Source organism: Alosa pseudoharengus, unplaced genomic scaffold (genome assembly GCF_046254945.1).
Source record: "Alosa pseudoharengus isolate Yale_2024_CS ecotype anadromous, Long Island Sound unplaced genomic scaffold, YU_APseudo_1.1 YU_APseudo_1.1_scf_7, whole genome shotgun sequence".
NCBI lineage: Eukaryota > Metazoa > Chordata > Actinopteri > Clupeiformes > Clupeidae > Alosa > Alosa pseudoharengus.
The window spans coordinates 27,564,432-27,577,239 of NW_027468859.1; positions in this window are offsets into that span (position 1 = coordinate 27,564,432).

Sequence of the window (12,808 nt, forward strand, 5' to 3'; positions counted from 1 at the left end):
TGCCAGAAATCCACTCAGATCCAACCAGAGATGTAACATTGATTGTAACTTCTGCTAATCTTGAGCCTACTCATATTGAACAGTAATTCGGCCCGATTCAAAAGTTTTTATCGAAACTGATTCCGATTGAAATCGTGTCAAAATCATGTCGAAATCGCACACAGAATCGCTTGGCACAAAGGTTTAGGTCAAGGTGAAGGCAAGGTCATATTGAACACATCATCCTTCCCATCATCCTTAGCCATTTTCATGAGGTTAGTTTTTTTTGACATGATCATGACATGAATCATGATCAGATGAAACTAATCTGTTGGGTTGATATCTGACAAATGTCCTCAAGCTCCAATAAGAATGAGGTAAACATGACATGGTTGACTGGCCAAAGGGACTAGTCAGTCAGTCCGTTTTGAGCATACCTGTCAACATTTAGCTTTCCAAAAACGAGATGTGTTTATACCGGATCAGTGTTTGCATATTTAATACGTTTCATACACGTGTTTCAACACTGCATTTCGGTCGTTGCTTTTACCTAGCAGATCTCAAGGACATAGTCCTTTGTATGAAACCCACATCTTCCCCTGGTGATGTTGTCCCCTCTCCTATCTTGAAAGATGCTTTTGATGTGTTGGGCCCTTCCATACAGCTAGTTATCAACTCCTGTTTGACATCTGGTGCTGTCCCTGCCTGCTTTAAGCATGCGGTGGTCCAACCCCTGCTTAAAAAGCCCAACCTGGATGCAAATTCTTATAATAATTACCGCCCCATCTCTAAACTCCCTTTCCTTTCCAAGGTTCTGGAGAAAGTAGTGCTGGCCCAGTTGCTTCCCTTCCTGACTGAGCATAACATCCTTGAGCCCTTCCAGTCAGGTTTTAGAACACTCCACAGTACTGAATCGGCTCTGCTAAAAGTCACCAATGATCTGCTTCTCACTCTAGATTCAGGTCAAAATGCAATACTGGTTCTATTGGACCTCAGCGCAGCATTTGATACTGTGGACCACAACACCCTCCTTACCCGTCTAGAGGACTGGGTAGGCATAAAGAAGACAGCACTACTTTGGTTCAGCTCCTACCTCAGACACAGAACCTTCTCAGTATCCCTTGGTTGCTTATCTTCCTCCTCAGCTCCTGTCTCCTATGGGGTCCCGCAAGGCTCCATTTTGGGCCCTTTGCTGTTCTGTTTATACATGCTCCCCCTTGGTGACATCATCCGGCGATCTTTTCACTTCTATGCTGATGACACCCAGTTATACCTGCCCTTAAAATCTGATAACTCCATTCAGCCTCTTCTGGATTGTCTCCAGGATATTAAGTGCTGGATGAATAATAACTTCCTTCAGCTAAATGATAATAAGACAGAGATCATAATTTTTGGTCCTTTTAAAGCTAGACCCCTGATTGAAGGAAAATTAGCCCACCTCTCCTCTTTTGTCAAGCCACATGCCAAAAATCTAGGTGTCATCCTTGATTCAGAGCTCTGTTTTAAAAGGCAGATTGGCTCTGTTATCAAGAATAGCTTCCATCAGCTGAGAATTATTTCCCATCTCAAACCCTCTTTGTCTCCCAAGGACTTAGAAACAGTAATTCATGCATTTGTTACATCCCGGTTAGATTATTGCAACTCCCTCTATCTTGGTCTCCCCCACTCCCAACAATCTCGTCTGCAATTAGTACAAAATGCAGCTGCTAGGTTGCTTACTGGCACCAAGAAATACCAACACATCACACCTGTACTGGCCTCCTTACACTGGCTCCCCACTAGTTTTAGGGTCCACTTCAAAGTCCTTCTGATTGTTTATAAGGCACTGCATGGGTTGGCTCCCTCATATATTTCAGACCTCCTCCATCCCCTCCCAGCATCCAGGTCCCTTAGATCTGCCGATAAGGGTCTTCTCTCTGTGGCCCGCACCCGCCTCAAGCAAAGAGGCGATAGAGCTTTTGCGGTAGCAGCCCCACGTCTGTGGAATTGTCTGCCCCCAGATGTTAGACTGTCTCCCTCCATCACTACTTTTAAATCACACACCTTTACTCCTTGGCCTTCCCTGCTTCCTAGCTGTCCATCTCTCTCCTCTCTTCTTCATATTCAAGTGTCTTCTGTACTGTTGCTATTTATTTGTTTAGGGCTGTCTATTTGTCTATTGTATTTCTGTATTTGTCTTGCTTACTTTCTCTGTGCTTGCCTTTTATATTTTGCTTGTTCTGATTTGATTTTATTTTCTATTTTTAGCCATATCCTCTGTACAGCACTTTGGTCAGTGGAAACTGTTTTAAATGTGCTCTATAAATTAAATTTACTTACTTACTTACTTACTTACCTTATGTATCCACCAGCTGCCTGCCTACTTCCAAAACTCCAAAGCTGCTTGCTGTCAGATTTGGTTCCGAGGACACAAATTCAGTGTATCAACACTCAATAACAGTTTATGTAATGTGTTAATCAATTAAATTCCCAACAATTTCACAACAGTTCTGGAGTAGGCCATTCAACCAGCCCGCTTGCTTAAGACGAGACTCAGGCTGCGCAGTCGGCACCCGCTTCCTTATTTGGGTTTTGGGTTGCCAGGTTTTAGCCTATGACAAAACGGTTGAAATTGAAACTAAGTGATCGTGTATGTGTAGGGTGTATTTCATACACAATCTGGCAACCTGGGAGATGTCAGACTAATAGAAAAAAATGCTATGAAATGCTCAATGATTTTAAAGTGAAGTTTGATGGCCATGCAAATTACGGGAGTTTTCCGGGAGAAATAACAAAACGGGAGGGTGCCGGGAGATGACCTTGAAATACGGGAGAACCCGGGAAAAACAGGAGTGTTGACAGGTATAGTTTTGAGACAGATCAGAGGCCTGTGTTGTCACCTCTGGCTGTCTAAGTGTCCCAGCAGCTTCAGAGAATGATTGAGTCTCTGTGGTTCGGGTGAAGGTCTGGTCAATCAGTCTGCAGCATGAAGGCATTAAATGAAACTAGCATGCTACAAGGTGTCAACACTGGGTCAAAGCAGGAATATAAGGGATTTGTTGAGGACTCAACGCATAATCAAAAGAGGCTTCTTGGCTCTTTTGCGAGTAAATCACCAAGGCTAATATCTGACACTGACCACTGATCCAGCAGCAGCAGCAGTGAGATCAACAGCACCACTGTGGTCCTGCCAAAAGCACTGGCCTAGGAACACTGATGGCGTTTGGCCTGGAACACAGTGTCAGGGTCACAGAGGCGAAGCTTCTGTCGGAAGCTTACAGATGTTTCCACTCATCATGCGAAGTGGGGATAGGCGTCGATAAGAGAGCAACAGATGTTTGATGGTGACTTTGCCAGATAGGTGACGTCAGGCTGGGTTCCGTGTAAGGGCAAGTTGATGGAGGTCTGTGTGTGTGTGTGCATTTGTGTGTTGTGTTTTTTTGTAGATGCTTATGAGAGCTGAAAAGGTTAAGCTGATTGAAATAAAGCAGCTCTTGCTGCCTTTCTTTATTGGCTTACTGCAGACTGTGAGCATGAGGGTGATGTTACATCAAGAGGATTAGAAACTGGGATGAGAAACCCAAACAGTCACCTACAGGTCAAATATTGTATGACTGTCCTCTTGCATAGTGGCCTATAACAAATCTATTTGGTGACTTTATAGCCTGTTGAATGACTATTGATGAATTTATAACCTACTTTGTGCTTAGTATAGTCAGGAGCCTACAGTTTAGCACATATGATATGTTGCTCGATGGTGTTTTAAGTCCCCATCGATGGTGTTTTAAGTCAAGGCAGCGCTGCGACTGTCGACTTTTTTTTATGTATTGTCAAAGAGGGTTTGGAAACCACTGCTTTAATGGAATATATTGGGTCACTGACATGGCTTTGCGTATCTTGTGTGTGTGTGTGTGTGTGTGTGTGTGTGTGTGTGTGTGTGTGTGTGTGTGTGTGTGTGTGTATGTGTGTGTGTGTGTGTGTGCGTGTGCTTTGCCCCCAGAACACAGAACACAAGCTATTCAAGTGCTTCAATATGTGGCGGATACACCCAGTGGATTGACATGACTACAAAGTGCTATGCAATCAAGCTTGTTGTGCTTTTCTTTACAACAGTAAGTAAAGCTGTAATTGGTATTGTGCACATGCAAAGGCCTTTCATGTCAGTGTGACGTACTGGTTGGGGCGATTGTGGTTCAATCCCAAAATAAGTCAATACTCGCCAGTGTTTCCCCATGTCTGTTTCACAAAACTGAAAAAAGCAAAACTGATAATAATAGTAATAATAATAAAACTTTTTATGTACATAGCACTTCTCCAGCAGAGCAGAACATCACATGAACACCATTTGGTTTATGAAATGTTTATAGGGTTTGATACTGTTGTTTGTTACACAGGTCTGTGGCCTTAATAGGGCTTATACTTGTTTGTTACTGTTGTTTGTTACACAGGTCTGTGGCCTTAATTGGGCTTATACTTGACGATTTCCAAAAGGAGTGTGCAGAAAGAGTATTTTCGTAATACAGCTTGCTAGGGATTTGTGGCAAGACTTGGCAATAATTCACAAAGCACCCTGCGTATCTCAGCCAGCTTGTATGTGTGTGTGTGTGTGTGTGTGTGTGTGTGTGTGTTTGTGTGTGGAAGTGAAATGTTTAATAATATCAAACTGTAATCTGCTAAGGAATCAGGAAACTGTTGACAGGTTGGACAAATTTCCGGACACCGAGTTCACCAAAACACCGGTGGTTTGTTTCTACGGCGACGACAAAGCGATCATGTTGAGCAGTGGTTTTGTCCACCGAGGTGGAACACCTTGTGTATTTTCAAAGCGAGACAAAGAATGCTAATTATACTGTCCGTGGATCGACATTAAAGTAAAAAAAAAAAAAGGATTGCTGGCACAGCCTGACTCAACAGTCAATCTGTGGACGTGGCTCAAGAAAACATTCTTAGACACTATTAGATGTTTAGAAATCCCATAATACTGGGCCTGCGGAAACAAATCTCTTTTCCCCAGCGAAACATCCTGCCCGAGCTCCTGGCAGGCTGGGAAAAATGTCTGGGGCAGGACTTTTTTTTTTTTTAAACGACTTCTCCTTTGTTATGAGAGGAGCAGGTTACAGTAACACCTGCACAGGGGACCCAGTCGGGTCTGAACTTCTGTCTGATGTGGATCCAGTGAGGACGACGATACCAGGAGAGGTGTCTCTCACCTGGAAATGATCGAAGGAGAGGTGTCTCTCACCTGGAGATGATCGGAGGGAAGGGTGGGCATGAGGGAGGGTATCAGTGTGGCAGACAGACAGACACACACACACACACACACACAGAGAAAGAGAGAGAGAGAGAGAGCTCATGACAGGAATATGGTCGCTGAATACAAGTATACCAAGATGCATTTTTAGGTGTAGTCTGAAGTATCACCAGTGACTCTCCAGTAGCTTTGCTGCCCCCCCCCCAGCACCACCCTCCTCCTTTAAGGCCTGCTATGGTGAAACTGCCTTTTCTACAGGAGTGACCTGCGTCATCTCTTTTAATTATTTACTGACAGCTAAGCAGGGGGTGATCTCCAGCATTGCTAGGCAAGCACTTTTTGTTTTTTACTTTTTGATGTGTGTGTATGTATGTGTGTGTGTGGGGGGGAGGGGGGAGGCAGCGCATTTCAACTGCCTGTGTGGTCTCAGGTACATGTAAATGGGTAAGCAGAAACTGTGCCTTCACCCCTACAAACACACACACACACACACACACATACACACAGGCCTTGATTTGTTCCTGGCACTGATTTCTCCTTTCTCCTTCCCTTCCCTGGAAAAGGTGTTGCAGCACATGACTATGAGACGCTGCACCTGGGGACAACTCAGCGCACCAGGGGAGACTTATCGCTTCCCTGCCCGACCACAGGCATGCCTTCCCCCTCTCACTGACACTCTTGTTGGTAAGCAAGTAGGAGGGGGGAATTCCACAAACTTGCAACTGGGCCTGTAGAAGCAGAAATGACCCCTTGTGCAGCTGCTACTACTGTTCTCTCTCAATCTCCCTCTCTCTCTCTATCACGCTCTCTCTCTCTCTCAATCTCCCTCTCTCTCTCTATCACGCTCTCTCTCTCTCTCTCTCAATCTCTCTCAAACTCTCTCTCTCTCTCTCTCTGTATCTATGTGTGTATCAGGCATATTACAGTAAGGCTCTCTTCGGGCATTCCAATGGCAACTTTCAAACAAATCCCTGTGAGAATAAGGAAACTTGAACGTGAGGACAGAATCATCTTTTCACAGTGATGGATTCAGTGATGGGTTATTGAATCAACAGCTGGGCAAAAAGCCCCTCAACAAATATTATATGTGAGTGTGACCACATTATGTTCATCCAACAGACAACTTCAGCCAGCAGCGAGCATGAGCGTGAGGAGAATCTAATAAGCATGGGGCTGTTTCCCAACCCCTCTGAAGCCCCTGGGCTAAATGGATTGCGTGCCGAGCTGACTTGTGACCTCAGAGCAAACATCCAGGCCCTTACAGGCCTTTCTGAAGCACCTTCCCATTTTACATTGAAAACACCAGGCTCTGATTCAGAGCATTCCCATAAGAAAGGTGTTTCTACTCGAGAGAGACACGCTTCTGACTGAGTCGCCCGATCAGACTCCCCATACCATGACGACTGAGTGTTGGGACTGGCCAAGATGTGTGTGTTTATGTGTGTGTGTGTGTTTGTGTGTGTGTGAGTGTCTTTGTGTGAGTGTGTGTGTGTAAGTGTCTTTGTGTGAGTGTGTGTGTGTGAGTGTCTCTGTGGGTGTGTGTTCGTGTGTGTGTTTGTGTGTGTGTGTGTGTGTCTCTGTGTGAGTGTGTGTGTGTGTGGGTGTGTGTGTTTGTGTGTGTGTGTGTCTTTGTGTGAGTGTGTGTGTGTGAGTGGAGTGTGTGTGTGTGTGTGTGTGTGCTATTTTTAAGTAGAGAGGAAACTGCTCATCATTAGAAGTGAAGACAGCACAGAGTTCAGGCTCGTGGCACAGGGTTTGCATAACTGCGTGGATGCATCTGGGCTTACTCATTGGTTTCCAGTACCTGTTAAAGTCAGTGGCGGGCCAAGCACTCGCGCACGTGTGTGTGTGTGTGTGTGTGTGTGTGTGTGTGTGTGTGAGTGTGAGAGGAGGTGCCGATGATGGGCCCCTGGCATAAAGTCCCCATGAAAAAACAAAACAGTGGAAAGGGCACCCATGCTCACGTGTGGGGCACGAGTAGGCAGTTCACCGAAATCTAACCAGATGTGCCGCAGAGCGGTACACAATATGACCGCCGCCTAGTCCGGCACATTCTCTCTGCAAAAATAAATCACACTTGTCAATTTGTCTCCATCTCCTACATCTCCCCTACTTTTGTGTATGTAAATTAGTGTGTGCATAGCGTGTGTGTGTGTGGGGGGGGGGGGGTAGGTAATGGGATGTGTGTGTGTGTTTATGTGTGTGTGTGTGTGTGTTTTTATGTGTGTCCAAACATTCGGGGGTCCGGTGCGGTGGGTGGGCGACGGATCAGAACGAAAAACAATGGTTCCGTGTCATCTTTGTGGGGTACACGGAAGCCATAATAATAGAATAGAGTAGAGATCACAGCCTTACTTAAAGGAGAATTCCGGTGTGATTTTGACCTAAAGTGTTTTAAAACATGATACCGAGTGTGAACGTATGTCTCATAGCCCATCTCGGCTTGTCCCCTGCACTCCGAAATCTGGCGCTAGTTAGCCGATGCTACCAACAAGGCGGTCAATGGTTGTGCCTCGGCATCGGCATAGCCATGCAAATAAATCACTGTTTTACACCATTTACGAGGCTCAATGTATCTCCACACTTCATTGGTAGACTTCCAAGGGCCCTGAGATTTAAAACGAGACATTGAGAACTTTGAAAAAGCACTGGTAGTTTACTTACAAGACGATTTATACAGACAGTATCTTCTCGAAGTTTAGCGTTTGCAGCCATCTTGAATTTAGTCACGATAAGTCGAGCGACGAGTAAGAATGAACAGGTATGATAAGGGATCAGATTCCAAAAATAATTCTGTGGAAATGCATGGATTACAGTTTCTTCCAGTAGCAGCAATTATTTTTGGACGGAATTATTTTTGGAATCTGATCCCTTATCATACCTGTTCATTCTTACTCGTCGCTCGACTTATCGTGACTAAATTCAAGATGGCTGCAAACGCTAAACTTCGAGAAGATACTGTCTGTATATATCGTCTTGTAAGTAAACTACCAGTGCTTTTTCAAAGTTCTCAATGTCTCGTTTTAAATGTCAGGGCCCTTGGAAGTCTGCCAATGAAGTGTGGAGATACATTGAGCCTCGTAAATGGTGTAAAACAGTGATTTATTTGCATGGCTATGCCGATGCCGAGGCACAACCATTGACCGCCTTGTTGGTAGCATCGGCTAACTAGCGCCAGATTTCGGAGTGCAGGGGACAAGCCGAGATGGGCTATGAGACATACGTTCACACTCGGTATCATGTTTCAAAACACTTTAGGTCAAAATCACACCGGAATTCTCCTTTAATGTTAAGAGTGAAATTACACTGAGCGTTAGCACTTCCCAAGTAAGTGAATGTTACTACACATGCCATATGTGTAATATTGCTAACTAACAATAGAAATGACTAATAATAACTAATAGTTCACTAGAACTAATAGTTCAATAAGTTTAACTACATGTTCTAATTATACTTTTTTAGATGATAAAGTATAAAGCATATAGTGAACAAGGGTACTACATATGAAGTGGGGACAGGGGCGCAGGAGGCACAGGGGACGTGGGAGATATGTCCCCCGCAGTGCTGAAGAGACGACGTCGTCCCCCTCACTTTTGATAAGGTAAAAAAGCCTTATAGGTACGCTAAATAAATAATAACCTATAGGGTTTGCGCTAACTATGTAAAACTCCCCATTAACAGCATCACATCACTAACCACAGCCATCTACAGTGTAAGACAGCACAATCTCATATTCACTCTGTTGGATATAAGAAAATAATAGGCTACTTGCTTAGCGTAAATCCTCAAATTATGGCTGGGGTCTTTTGCAAAGCACAGCATCTTTATTTGAGGCAAGCTGGTAGGCTATTCGAGGCAGGCTTTTTAAATTTCTAACCTGCATTTAGACATGCGTTTCGTTTGGAGCGGCATACCGGTAGGCTATCAAAAGCATAACATTTTCGGTTTGGTTTGGGATTTAATTTACTTTTGGACTGTTTGATTATATTGCTAAATGTTGAGACTGATGGGTACTGAAATCTGGGAGATATTTGATGGTTCACTGTTATGTTTCATGCAGTTGAAAAAGTGTCGGGATTGTGACATTGAAGTGAAACAAGTGCTGCTGTTTATTGCGAGACAAGGCAGCCGTTCATTGAATAGGGGTTATGCTGTAACCTAATAGAAACCTTTTTGCGTAGCCAAGTAGCCTAAATTGAGTTATTGTTTAATTATGCATGATTTAGTACTTTTTATTAAATTTGTAGGCTGGAATGCCTTGAGTCGCGCAACATTGTGTTTAAATAGACTAGCGGCTTCAGCCAATTACCTCGAAAGGGGCGGCAAGAGAGCTTGTGAACGTGTGTTGGAGACCCATGGTAGGAAAACGACTTTTCTTTGCCAACCGTATAGGCTATTAATCCAACCAACAATATAATAAAATATTAAGAAAAGGTGTTATTTCCTTGACTTAAATCGAAACAATGTCTTCTAGTGCTGGTGGACTGATGGCAATTGTTGGTATAGGCAATTGTTACCCCGTCTTGTATGGGAATCTGCCTTTATTTGTCCGGCTATAAATAGAATCAATCCCGGGCATAATTTTAGGATTTATGGTAGCCTAGTCTCCTGCTCAACATGACATTAGCTGTTATGGTTATTGATAAAAAACTCAACTAGCCTACTGATCAACTCATTTTCACTACTAGCCTAACTATAAAATACAAGTCTATACCCAACGTTTTTGTTCTAAGACATTTCAAACATAATTTCACAAATTGGATACGTCAGTTACCTTGGTGCATACATCCCAGAGAGCAGGCTACCACACCCCAGAGTGATGGGCCTATAGCATTCTTACGCGTTCAGTGTGGGTATAAACAAGCTGAGAATTTAGCGGTGTCACGTCTGCCTGTCACAGACGTGGGGAGCTCTTTGAAGCTTGGGATAATGTGGTACAGTTACTACAGTAACAGTATTTTTTCCCTTCAATTTTATAAATGCTTTGTTTAAATGCAACTACAAATAGTAGTTGATTATAAAGTCAACTTTCTGTTGCAATTTTCTGTAGGCCTATGGTTCTGGACTGGTAACTTGTTAAGCCAACATGTTCTAACGTTGCATAAATATTAACTGCAAACACATAGTGGAGAGTTGATTTGGTTTATACCAGACAAGGTATAGGCTTAACTAGGCTATTTGATCATGTGGTCTATGTTTGGATCGTAGGCATGATGATTCATTCATGGCTTTATAAAATATCAACATTCCATGTTGCATTTTAGTATTCTACCATTGGCCCAAAGTGTGAAATAAATCTAAAATAAATAAATAAAAGTAGAATTGCACATAGCAAGAAGCTGGTCTGAGGGCAGATCTGGCGTTGTGCTATTTCACAGTTTTGACCATTTTTATCAAAAAATATTTTGAAAACAATCAATGGTATTATCTTAATATTCTGGCAAGTTTAAAACATGATGGTTGAAAGTGGGCCAGAGGTGGCGATCCGATATCTGGAAATCTGATCTCACTATGGGTTTGTGTTCACAATTTGGTCCCCCTCACTTTCAAAATATCTCCTGCGCCCCTGAGTGGGGACAAGATCACCACCCTGTTATTCAGACATCCTGGCCTCTGTGTGGAGGTGCGACGTACCCACATTGTGTTCTCAGTTTCCCTTTCCCAATGTCAGGTGTCACTTTTTCCTTTAAGCTTCAACGGTCAGCAAACACACTGCTGTGCGTCACAAGTTAAACGGGGTGAGTGGGCCTTTGCCTTCCAAAAATGTAACCCGTGGCAACGCAGGGGGCTAACCGGCGGCCGGAATGTGTTGGCGTGAGAAGGTGAGTTTGTGCTTGTGACTACAATGGCTACAGAGCACTCGCGGGACAATGTGAGTAAACAGAGAACTGAGCTGACGGGGCTTGTGTCTGACGTACACACACACACACACAGACACACAGCGGCAATCATCAGCTATGGCAAACATCTGGGGCCTCAGGGGACAATGTTTAGGTGAGGGTCAATGGTCTGACCTTAAAGACAGAGTGAGCAAGACTATCCATGCCACAACGATGCATAGCTATGTCCCCAGCTGAGAAACCACAAGTTTGACCAGCCGTGTTATGTGAAACCGAAACTGTGTCAATAGACACCAATCGAGGGCAAAGTGGGACAACAACATTGATCATTGGAATTCATCCAAACAGAGCTATGCAATAACGTTATGGAATTCTGGTGTGGTATAGTGTGCGAATTGAATTGGAGGGTTTTTAGTCACTGAACTGTAAGCTGTGTCCCAAAAGTTCCACCATACCCCGACGATTCACAGATTCCACGGTTCCTATGAAGTATACTATAGTCAAGCAGCTGAATCATTTGAGTAGTGCCTTGTGCCTTTCAAAGCAACAGATAATAGTTTTGAGGAGACATCAGGACATGGGGGGGCGGGGTGGCAGCCACAGCTGCTGTCTAGGCCATGCATGAGGAGCCGCAGTGCGCTCCCCTCTAGAATAATCTCTGGAATGATCAACAGACCCCAGGGCTGACTGAGAGACATTTCAGCCAGGTAGGCTGCCTCTGCCGTCTGCCTGCCTACCTGCCTGCCTGCCTGCCTGCCTGCCTGCCTGCCTTCCTACCTGCCTGCCTGCCTGCCTACCTGCCTGCCTGCCTACCTGCCTGCCTGCCTTCCTACCTGTCTGAGAGAGAAACACAGAGAAATGGGCGGGGGGGGGGATTGGGTCTGGATTTACGGGCGTCTGAGTCGTACTCTTACGAGCATCCCACCTCCGTCCCCCTGCCTGAGTAGCCATAACAGTGTCTGTTTTGACTGAGGCGACCGGGAGCCGTTGCCAGTCCACTTTTTAATAATTTATCTGGAGTCGGGACATCTAGATCACAGCGAGCAGCAGTGGGAAAGTGACCAAGACATGCACTGCAAAAGAGATCACCGTTGCGCAACGCATGCAAAAGAGCCCCAGATGACTATGTAAAGTGAATATTTTCTGAGGAGATATATTGGGAAAGTGCGAGACTGAGACACGCTGGGGTATTTGCCGGCTGGCTGCAGTGTCTGAGTGAATGACTAAAGCAATCTTAGACACAGCTGAAAGAGGGGTGCATCTTAGACACCCACACATCTCTTGGCCTGTCAGTCGAGATGCAGATGTGAATGCTAGCCATTTTTCTTGAACAATGAATGTACAGTTGAGCTATTCTGTAAGACTAAAAAGTGTGTGTCTGCGTGTGTGTGTGTGTGTGTGTGTGTGAGAGAGAGAGAGTATAAATTAATAATTTATCATTCTTGCATAAAACATTAACTCATACTGTATATGCATTTCCTTAAAGGCAATTGAATTCAAATATCAAACAGAATATGTGCTGTAAGCTCTGCAAAATGCGCTTTGATTTGAAAGAAATAAGTCAGAACATACACTTTGCAGTCACAGAATACATATTGCATTGTAAAATTACTTACATATTCGCAATTGGGTAAACAAGTGTCCTCTGTCAAATATTGTACAACTGCAATAGTTGCCTGTGCAAGGTCACGTTTTCAATTGCAGAACTCGAATGACTTCACTGCGGCCTCTAGCGGAGAGCATTAAAATGACGCGCGAA